The sequence below is a fragment of the Scylla paramamosain genome, unplaced genomic scaffold (assembly GCF_035594125.1).
Source record: "Scylla paramamosain isolate STU-SP2022 unplaced genomic scaffold, ASM3559412v1 Contig98, whole genome shotgun sequence".
In the NCBI taxonomy this organism is placed as follows: domain Eukaryota; kingdom Metazoa; phylum Arthropoda; class Malacostraca; order Decapoda; family Portunidae; genus Scylla; species Scylla paramamosain.
Window position 1 is genome coordinate 221,850 of NW_026973763.1, and position 10,651 is coordinate 232,500.

At 40.4% G+C, this 10,651-nt stretch overlaps 1 protein-coding gene across 11 annotated transcripts in view; it reads left to right on the plus strand.

Moving 5' to 3' along the window:
• Positions 1–3,485: 3,485 nt before the first annotated feature.
• LOC135099027 (uncharacterized) overlaps positions 3,486–10,651 on the plus strand; it is a 47,185-nt gene continuing 40,019 nt past the window's right edge. For 10 of the 11 annotated variants that reach the window (XM_064001462.1, XM_064001464.1, XM_064001463.1 and 7 more), the window contains exons 1-2: positions 4,580–4,674; positions 9,948–10,078. The gene's annotated coding sequence lies outside the window, so the exon portion shown is untranslated. Of the gene's footprint in view, positions 3,545–4,579; positions 4,675–9,947; positions 10,079–10,651 lie in introns of those variants that run through there. The other variant, XM_064001460.1, reaches the window with a different exon arrangement.

Below are 10,651 nucleotides of genomic sequence, written 5' to 3' on the forward strand. Positions count from 1 at the left end.
CTAAACACACTTAAACACACTCAACACACCAAAATACTCTCGAAACACACCAAAACACACTTAAAAACACCTTCATAACACCTTCAAACAGACCCATAACACACTCAAAACATTCCCAAACACACTCAAACATACCTAAACACACCCCAAAATACCTCAAAATACCTCAAAAAAACATCCCAAATATATCTTCATAAAACACTTGAACACACACATGGCTACCCATCACTAAAACTCAGCCACCCATCTCTTAAACACAAGGATATCCCATTTTAAAACACCCATTCCTACACCTCCATTCCTGCCCATTCCAGCTCCAGTCAGCTTTTCCCCCAATCCTGTGCCTTCCAGTCAGTTCTGCCTTATTCCAGCACAATTCCAGTCTCTGCTGTATTCCTATTAAATTCCAGTCAGTTTTTGGCCCATTTCCCACCCATTCCTGTTAGATTTTCCTGTATTCCCCAATCCATTCCAGTCTTGCTTCCCTTTATTTCCAGTCTGCTTAGCCCCAATTCCAGCCCCATCTACCCCAATTCCAGTACCCCCCAATTTCTCCCCATCTCAGCCCATCACTGCTACACCCAACTTTAAAACACTGATCCAAAACACCCGTTTAACTGCCCTCCCCAACCCTCACACACCCCTCAACACACACACACACACACACACACACACACAAAGATATTCAATAAACACACCTAAAATATTTTAAAACACACAAAAAACACTAGATACACATCTAAACACACCCAAGACAGCTTCAGGCACACTCAAAACACCCCAAAATTTACCCAAAACACCGCATAACTTACCCAGACACCCCCAGGACCCCCAAACACCCCCACCATGCCTCTCTCAATCACCAGTCACCACCACCTCAGCCCCACCATCAACATGTACAGCAAGGAAGGCGCAGGGGACTCGGGCCCCTGACAGACACCACACTGGGGACTACCTGGCACCCTTAGCTTCTGTAGATCTGTCCCGTGTCAAACACCCCTGGCGGATCACCCTCCCCATGACCCGGCCATCACCCCGCCCTTGAGGACCCCAATTGGGAGCCCCCGGAGGACCAAGGGATGTTGCTGAGGTCACACCTGATTCCGGAATCTTGACACCCCTTCAAGATTCCGAGCCGTTTAACGAAGAGCCGCCCGACAGGTTTGTTTTGGTTGTGTGTGTAGGTTTGTACGGCTCCACTGGGTTGGGGAGTGTTGTTTGGGGAGGTGTGGTGTCAGCTGTTGTGTTCCAGAGAGGCTTGGTTCATGTTTGTGTAGGTTTGGTAAGTGTGTTTTTGCTTTATATATATATATATCTTTGGTTTTTATTCTTATTGTCTTATCTTCTTCTTCTTCTTCTTCTTCTATTTGCCTTTCTTCTTGTTCTTCTTCTTACTCATGTTTTTCTTGTTCTTATTCTTATTATTCTTCTCTTTCTGCCTCCTCGTTCTCCTTCCCCCTTCTTTCTCCTCCTCCTCCTCTGTCTTTTTGTTATCCTCCTCCTCACTCCTCCTCCTCCTTCTCCTCCTCCTCCTCCTCCTTCTCCTCCTCCTCCTCCTCCTCCTCCTCACCTCTCTCCTCTTTTCCAGGTACTGCCTTGTGTTCCTGACCTTAGTTGTGCACAGAGTCTGAACACTGATGCCTCGGAATATGTTCATCACTGCCAAGAACGTACGTAGAGAGAGAGAGAGGAGAGAGAGGAGAGAGGGAGGAGAGAGAGAGAGAGAGAGAGAGAGTTGTATAATCAATCATTTCCCTATTCATTCTTTATTTCTTATTTTTGTTATTATTATTTTGTGTATCATTGAAGTGTATGTGTGTGTGTGTGTGTGTGAGAGAGAGAGAGAGAGATAGAATATTAAACTAATTTATCTTATATGAATTAACATATAAGGGGTGATTACATATTGGGGTGAGGGGGGGGGTGAGGGACACGTCTGAGTTAGTGTGGGTGTGTTTGGGTGTGTGTTTGGAGGTGTGTGGTGTTGTCTGGGTGTGTGTGTGTGTGTTTGCGGGTGTGTGGTGGTGTCCTGGGTGTGTGTGTGTGTGTTTGTGTTTGCGGGTGTGTGGTGGTGTCTGGGTGTGTGTGTGTGTGTTTGCGGGTGTGTGGTGGTGTCTGGGTGTGTGTGTGTGTGTTTGCGGGTGTGTGGTGGTGTCTGGGTGTGTGTGGGTGTGTTTTGGGGTTGTTCAGAGGTGTTTTGGAAGTGTAAAGGAAATGAAGTTAATAATGGACTAAGAAATGAAGGAATTACAGAGAGAGAGAGAGAGAGAGAGAGAGAGAGAGAGAGAGAGAGAGAGAGAGAGAGAGAGAGAGAGAGAGAGAGAGAGAGAGAGAGAGAGAGAGAGAGAGAGAGAGAGAGAGAGATGTTTAGAGAGAAGGAAGGAAGGAAGGAAAAGATTGAGAAACAGTAGAAAGAATGAAATAAAAATGATGAGAGAGAGAGAGAGAGAGAGAGAGAGAGAGAGAGAGAGAGAGAGAGAGAGAGAGAGAGAGAGAGAGGAGAGGAGAGAGAGAGAGAGAGGAGTTACCTTTAATTACTATGGGGAAAAAGAAAATTAAGTCAGATTTTTAAAGATAATAATTTTTTTTCTTCTTTAATTAAGGGTGAACTAATTGTCTTCCTCCTCCTCCTCCTCCTCCTCTCTTTTCTTCTTCCTCTTCTTCCTTCTCCCTTCTCCTTCTACCTATTCACCAGTCTTTTCTCAAGGGTGTAATTGCAGAAATGTTGTTAATCTGTCACTGGAACCTTAAAAACACCATTGAAAACATGTGTTAGTTCAATGAGAGCCTTTTAAAAGAGTGTTTCTCCTGTTAATAATATAGAAATGTTATTAATCTGTCTCTAGAACCTTAAAAACACCCTTGAAAACCTGCATCACTTCAATTACAGCCTTTGGAAAGTAGTGGAGGTTCTCAAGAGTGTTTCTCCTGTTAATAATATAGAAATGTTATTAATCTGTCACTAGAACCTTAAAAACACCCTTGAAAACCTGCATCACTTCAATTACAGCCTTTGGAAAGTAGTGGAGGTTCTCAAGAGTGTTTCTCCTGTTAATAATATAGAAATGTTATTAATCTGTCACTAGAACCTTAAAAACACCCTTGAAAACCTCCACCACTTCAACTAGAGAGGAGAGAGAGAGAGAGGGAGAGGAGAGAGAGGAGAGAGAGAGAGAGAGAGAGAGGAGAGAGAGAGATTCTAACTTAAACGTCTACTTTGATGATTGCAGAGGAAGACAGTTGGAGGAGGAGGAGGAGGAAGAAGAGGAGGAGGAGGAGGAGGAGGAGGAGGATAAATAATTTAGTTTCTATCTGTTTTTTTTTCTTTATCTCTTCCTTATCTTCTCTCCTCCTCCTCCTCCTCCTCCTTGTCCTCCTCCTCCTCCTCGTCCTCCTCCTCCTCCTCCTCCTCATCACCATCACCAGTCCTGCTAACCCATTCCCCTCCCATTACAGTTGCCATTGGGATCTACCAGGAAACACAGTGTATGGGACAGCTGCCCATCTCCCATTTAGCTACACGGTGGCGGTGGTGCTGGGCTCGGTAAGTGATGGGTGATGGGGAAGAAATGGGTGAAGAAATGGGTGACAGGGAGAAAATAATGTTTTTTTGTTTATTTATTTATTTTTTTTTTTTTGATGGGTAAGGAATGGGTGGTGGAGAAAATAGCGTTTTATTTATTTATTCATTTATTTATCTTCTTCCTGACCTCTTCTCCACTCAAGTAAACTATATCATGTCCCACCAATTCTCTCTCTCTCTCTCTCTCTCTCTCTCTCTCTCTCTCTCTTGAAGTTTTCTATTATTTTCTCTCAAATTAAAGAGGGGGTGGTGGAGTTTGACCTCTCTATACCTCACCTGCCTATCACTGGAAACTTTTGAATGGAGTTTACTTTAGGAGATACTAGCAGGTTAGGTGGTCACAGATATACCTCTCCTAGCTGAATTTACCGAGTAATTGAAATAACTATGTTTTCAGTTTGGTCTCCCACACACACACAGACAAAATTAAGTCTTTAAAAATACGATATAATTGCTAATATCTTGTGTGGAGTAGGTAATGTAGGCTTCACACATAAACAAACTTGAGTCTTTAGAGAATAAGTTTATAATTCCTAATATCTTGTGTGGGAAAATGTTTTGGATTCATTTTAATTAAGTCATCCTCACCCATAAAAACAAAGTTGAGTTAGAGGAAATGATAAACAGATTACATCAAGCATTTATCAGACTGAAATGTGTTAGGCGTCAATACTGTAAAATGTTTTGGGACCGTAAGTAAAGCAGATATGTTAAGCCAGAAATGTTCTAGAGCAAACAGTTTTTATCTTAAGTACAGCCACTGGGATTATTTGTGTGTAATGAAGATTTGTAGACCAAGAAATTCCCCCATCCACCCAAATAAAAAAATAAAAAAGATTTATATAATTGGATTGGTTCATCATTAACATTGTCCACTAAGGCATTACAAAATAAGAAAATGAGAAATTAATAATGGGAAAAATTACGAAAAAGGCCAGAGATAAATGCTAAAATAACCATAACAAAGAAAATATTTAAGCCCGCGGTCTCTTCCCCTTGTAAGTCACGTAGCACAGGGTCAGGAATGGTTTGGCTTCAAAATGTGGGCTTTTTTTTTTCCTGCTCCCTCCTTCAGCTGCACTTTTCCCGCGGTGAGTAGAAAAGATTAAGGTTAGAGGGAATGTACAGATGCCTCGGTGTGCACTTAAATAGAGGAATTGTGGAAATACAGAATAGATATTTGTTTCCATTTGGGATTCTGTTGGTTTCTTGAGATTAATGAAGTTTTTGTTAGGAATTTGTCACTATAAGTAGCATATCCCATCAATGCAAGCTCATGAAAGACTGTCTACATTTAAAACCTTAATTTCTTAATAACAGGCTGGTGTGACTTGTATAAGGTTATTAATTTGATACTGCATGGCAAGATGTGTAGCAATGGGTGATCTTTTACCGTTTCACTGTGACACAAAGCAATTAGCAGTGGCCAGAAGCAATGTGTGGAGTCCTTATAAGCATAACTGTAACACAAATTAATAACTGGGAACCCATTTTGACTAAGCCATAAGCCCAGTCATCCTGGGACCACATTCCTTCATGAGTGGCACCAGGTTAGGTGGTGGTAGTGGTGGTTAGGTTAGGTTAATGACTCCCTAGGGTGTGTGTGTGTGTGTGTGTGTGTGTGTGTGTGTGTGTGTGTGTGTGTGTGTGTGTGTGTGTGTGTGTGTGTGTGTGTGTGTGTGTGTGTGTGTGTGTGTGTGTGTGTGTTATATATGCCTTGTTTTTTTTTTTTTTTTTTTTTTTTTTTTTTTTTTTTTTAGGGTGTGGTAATAAAATTTCAGTTTAACAAAGTACATGCAATGTTGCTTTTTGTGTTCCTGTGCCCCAGTCAAGCTTGAGTAGCTGGTTTGAGAGAGAGAGAGAGAGAGAGATGAACCACTTTTCACATTCCTCAATTGTCTAAGAATGAGAATTAGAATATTATGAAAACAGGGCTTTGCTGAGGTCATTAACCTAGGCTAAACTACCTTCATTAACTACCTTCATTAACCTAATTTAACCAAAAATGACCTAGCCTAAAAAGTACTAATTTGCAAGTATTCACTAAATTAACTTGTACCGGGAAGGTCTCGTGTCTCGGGTCACTTCAAAGGAACACTTCAAGGGAATATTCATGAGGTGTGTGTGTGTGTGTGTGTGTGTGTGTGTGTGTGTGTGTGTGTAATAATAATAATAATAATAATAATAATAATAATAATAATAAACGGTTTATTCTTTAGGCAGTCAACAAACTGAAAATGTACATTGGTGGTGGGGAAATACCGTATTTGATGCTCATAAGACGCACGGGCTCATAAGACGCACCCAGTTCTGGCATGTATTGAAATAGAAAAAAACAAAAATTTAACAGATTTAGGCTATCGATATGAAGTCAAGGAATTCAAGCGACATTTGAAGACTCTCACGTGCATTTAGATCACTATTAGATACCAATACTCAGCATTTAAAAGTTTAATTTATGCTAGCAGCTTACTTGTTCTTTTTGGGGTTTTGTTGAGGCTGTGATGGCCGTGACATCACAGCCTGGCGTCCCAAAGGTGTGGTATACAGGTAGTGTTTCAGACTAGAGTACAGTGGAGCTGGTTGGATTTCTTGGAGTCAAATCTTGTAAGGTTGCGGGCCTTGAAAGCCAGAACGTAATGATTCGGTTGAGGGTATTGAAAGACAAGATTGTACCAATCCTGCTGACGTGTAAACACAATCTTCTTATTGGTATTTTAGTTGGGGCCATGCAGACTGTGATGTCACAGCCTCTAGTGCCCAAAAGGTGTGGTAAGCAGGGGAGTTTCAGTCTTAATGCGGTTCAGCTGAATGTAAACATTAACTGCACCTAGCTCTTGGCGGCACCATTAACTGAGGGACTACAGTGATAATAAAATTTTTTCATACTTTATTTTTTAGCATCTTTCACATGTAATTCTTATGCAGTATTTTAGTACATTTTCAAAGCCAAAGGATGTGTAAAAGCAGACTTACTAACTTTATTTTCTAAAGTGTATTTTACTTGAAATATTATTTCATTCATCATAAAATTTAGTACAATTGTATCTTTTAATTCGTATTCAAATCACAACAAATTCATAATATATATTCACTTTGAATACCTTGCACAAATTACTATAGTTTACCTACTACATTTTATTCAAATTCAAATCCGTGAAAATAAATTAGTTTTATTCTTAGAAGTTACAAAAGTAAAAAACCAAATCTGAAGTGTTTCATTCCTTTTTTTTAATTCAAATAAATTTTCGTGCAAATAAATTGATCTTATTCATTCTGAAATCTTACACAACAAAACTAAAGAGTTTTTTAATTCAAATTCATGAAAATAAATTGATTTTATTCATTCTGAAATTTGCTTAGCACAACTGTAGCATTTTTAATCACATCCAAACCCTACAAAATCATTGTCACTGTCATCAGTACTGCATTCCTCAAGCTCACCAGAATCACTACTAGAAGGAGAAGAGTCACTGCCTTCGTATAGAAGGTCATCCTCTGTGCCCTCAAGATCATTACTGATGCCACATTTCTTGAATGAAAGCACCACTGTCTCTGTTTTTACTTTATCCCAAGCAATTTTTACCCACTGGCAAACCTGGGCTATTGTAGGCTTCTTGATGAAGCCCGATGGTGTTTTGTCATGTTGCGGGAGTCTCATCCACGCGTTCCACTGCTCACGCATATACACCTTGAAAGGTTTGTTTATGCAAACATCAAGTGGTTGCAACTGGCATGTTAGTCCACCAGGTATTACAGCCACTTTTGTGTTTAGATTGTGTACTCTGTTCTTGGTAGCCTGAGTTAAATGAGCCCTAAATGATCCCACACAAGAAGTGATGTTTTTTTATAAGTCCCCCAGGACGCCGTGACCATACTTTGTCAAGCCACAGCTTCACACCATCCTCATCCATCCAGCCCTTAGGATGAACATGAATAAAGATACCTGGTGGAATGCTTTCTTTGGGAAAGGTTTTCCTCTTGAATATGAGGAAAGGTGGTAATTTAGTGCCATCAGCACAACAAGCCAGTACTGCTGTAAAATGAGTTTTCTCATGGCCTGAGGTTTTAATAGTCACAGTCTTAGAACCTTTAAAATCAACTGTTTTATTAGAAGGCACATCAAATGACAGTGGTACTTCATCCATATTTGCAATTTGTCCCCATTTCAAAATGGGTGTCCTTTCTGAGATTTATAACGTATTTATGAACTCAAGAATTTTGTTTTCATATGCCATAGGCATTTTTTGTGATATTTTTGTTTTAGTTCGCATTGCTAATCCATTCCTTTTCATAAATCTATAACACCAGCCCTCATTACCACCAAAATCATCATAGCCTTTGGCAGTTTGCCCTTTCTTTAGCTTCAAAAATTATTTGTTTAGTTGTTACTATTGCACCCTGATTCCTTTGATCAACAACCCAAGCCTTCATCTCCTCTTCCAGTTCCACCCATTTAGCTTTCTTTGTGCGAAGACCATGTTTTGATTTCACAGCTTTCTGAAGTTCTTCCTCTTTGTTTTCGCCAAAAACGAATCATTTTCTCAGTTGGGAGGTGGACCAAAATGCCTAGCAGCAGCTCTGTTGCCGTTTTCCTTAGCATATTGTATTACTTGTAGCTTGTATGCAATTGTGTAATTGTGTCGTTTTTTTGACTCCATCATGTTGTGTAATAAAATCTGGAAGTTTTAAACACTCTTGCATGAGCTATTACATGAATATTATGCAGATCATCACCTCAAGCCAGCCTATCCCATGACACTCAATTCCTTTATAGAAGAAATATTCGTTCTCAAGGTGTATTAGTCTATTTTCATAAAAGAAAAGTTTCTCTAGCTTCAATCTTTTTCATATGTATGCGAAGCAAGAATGTTAAAAAGATAGGTTCAATTTTAATTGTATGAAAGTGTGGCTATTGTCTTACCTCAATCAGTAACGGCGTCACACTCGGTGTCACCGAGTACGTCACGTCGGAGCGCAACCGACCGCGTTTGTTTTGAAAAACGTGGGTGCACCATCTCCACCTTGCCAGAACCTTCTCCACAAATCCAACCAGCTCCATCACATCTAGTCTAATATTATAATTGGATACCTCACCTTTGGGGCATCAAAGGCTTGTTGACATCACAACCTACACTGCCCCAACAAAACTCCAAGAAGAAGTGGTGCATGGTTAAGCAAATTCTTCCTGACTGGTCAAAGTCTATGTGGATTACCAGTAAGTATGAGATTACTACACATTGGTACCTTGAAAGAAAGAGCATTTTGTGGCGTACTACCAATCATGACTTTATTTAGTTGTGCAAAGACATCTGTGGTTTGAATTTAGAGCCTCTGTTGCCGTAGACTTGTAACCTATTACTGCCTCAAAGTTGGACCTTTGCCTCATTGGACGCAGGCTAATTTACTGACCCTTTTTCTGAGAAAAAAGTAGCGTCTTATGAGCCATCAAATACGGTACTTGACATTAATCCTAAAGGTAAGTCAAATCTAGAAGAGACTATTGATTGATGGCTTACACCATGGTGGGAATTGCACTGAGTCTGTACCGGTCCTTACGTGGCACCTTTAGGGGCGTTATCTTATTGTGGTGTCTGGTGGCACGAGTAGGCCGAGGCGCGTCAGGCGGCAGCATGTTTCTGAGACGTGTGTGTGTGTGTGTGTGTGTGTGTGTGTGTGTGTGTGTGTGTGTGTGTGTGTGTGTGTGTGTGAGAGAGAGAGAGAGTGAGAGAGAGAGAGAGAGAGTGTTGTTTTGTTGTTATGTGAGGTGAGTGTAGGTAGGTGTTATGCAGACTGTATATTGAGATATTTCAAGGCAGCTGTGTTATTAATATGCATTGAATACACATTGACACATTGATATGGTGTTATTTGGGAGGGGACTAAAGGGCATTTTAATATAATTTTAATGTTAATTTATGGGTGCAGCTAACTAAGGTTTTGTACGTTGGAGAGTGTTGGGCTGCATTCATATCCTGTGTGGTGCCTCACCTTGCATTGTACTCATATTCATTCCAGACAAATAGCCAACCTTTGAACAAGAAATAACGGGTTCAAGCTTGAAAAATTTAGGTTTAGGAAGGAGATAGGAAAAAATTGGTTCTCAAATAGAGTGGTAGATGAGTGGAACGGACTCTGTAATCATGTAGTTAGTGGTAGGACACTAGAGAGCTTTAAGAGAAGATTAGACAAGTTTATGGATGGGGATAACAGATGGAAATAGGTTGGAGTGTTTCATACAGGGACTGCCACGTGTAAGCCTGCTCCCTTCTTGCAGCTTCCCTTATTTCTTATGTTCTTATGTTCTTATGTGATTGTATGGATGGCATATGAATTATTTAATGATCATCAATGTGATTTTCAGACACACTTCAGTCACAAGATGAATGCAGTCAGCTACAGCATGACATAGACAAGCTATAGACAGTTGAGAGAGGAAGAAGTCAGTGGCACCCTCACCTCAGACAAGACAAAGCTAACAATTGATAATGAAAGGTGACATTATTCTCTTTAAAGGACTCTATTATTATTGTACCCATGAAATCTGTTCTATTTTTTATTTATTTCTCTGTATTATAAGTATTTTGTATGTAAACTCCGATCACAATCTCATATCTTTATCTTGTCCTATCACTCCAATCCCTCCTCAGGATCCCCCTAAGTGAAGGTGCCTCTGGCGTTTTGCCTCTGCTAGTTGGGGGGACCTGAGGAGGTATTTTGCTGATTTTCCTTGGAATGACTACTGCTTCCGTGTCAGAGAGCCGTCTTTGTGTGCTGAGCGCATAACAGAGGTGATAGTGTCTGGCATGGAGGTGTACATTCCTCACTCTTTTTCTTGCCCTAAACCTTCTAAACCTTGGTTTAAACACAGCTTGTTCTCGTGCTATACATGATAGAGAGGTGGCCCACAAAAGGTACTTAAGCCTTCCATCACCAGAATCTCATGCACTTTATATTTCTGCCCAGAACCATGCCAAGTCTGTTCTCCAACTAGCCAAAAACTCCTTCATTAACAGAAAATGTCAAAACCTTTCAAGATCTAACTCCCCTCGTGATTTCTGGCATCTA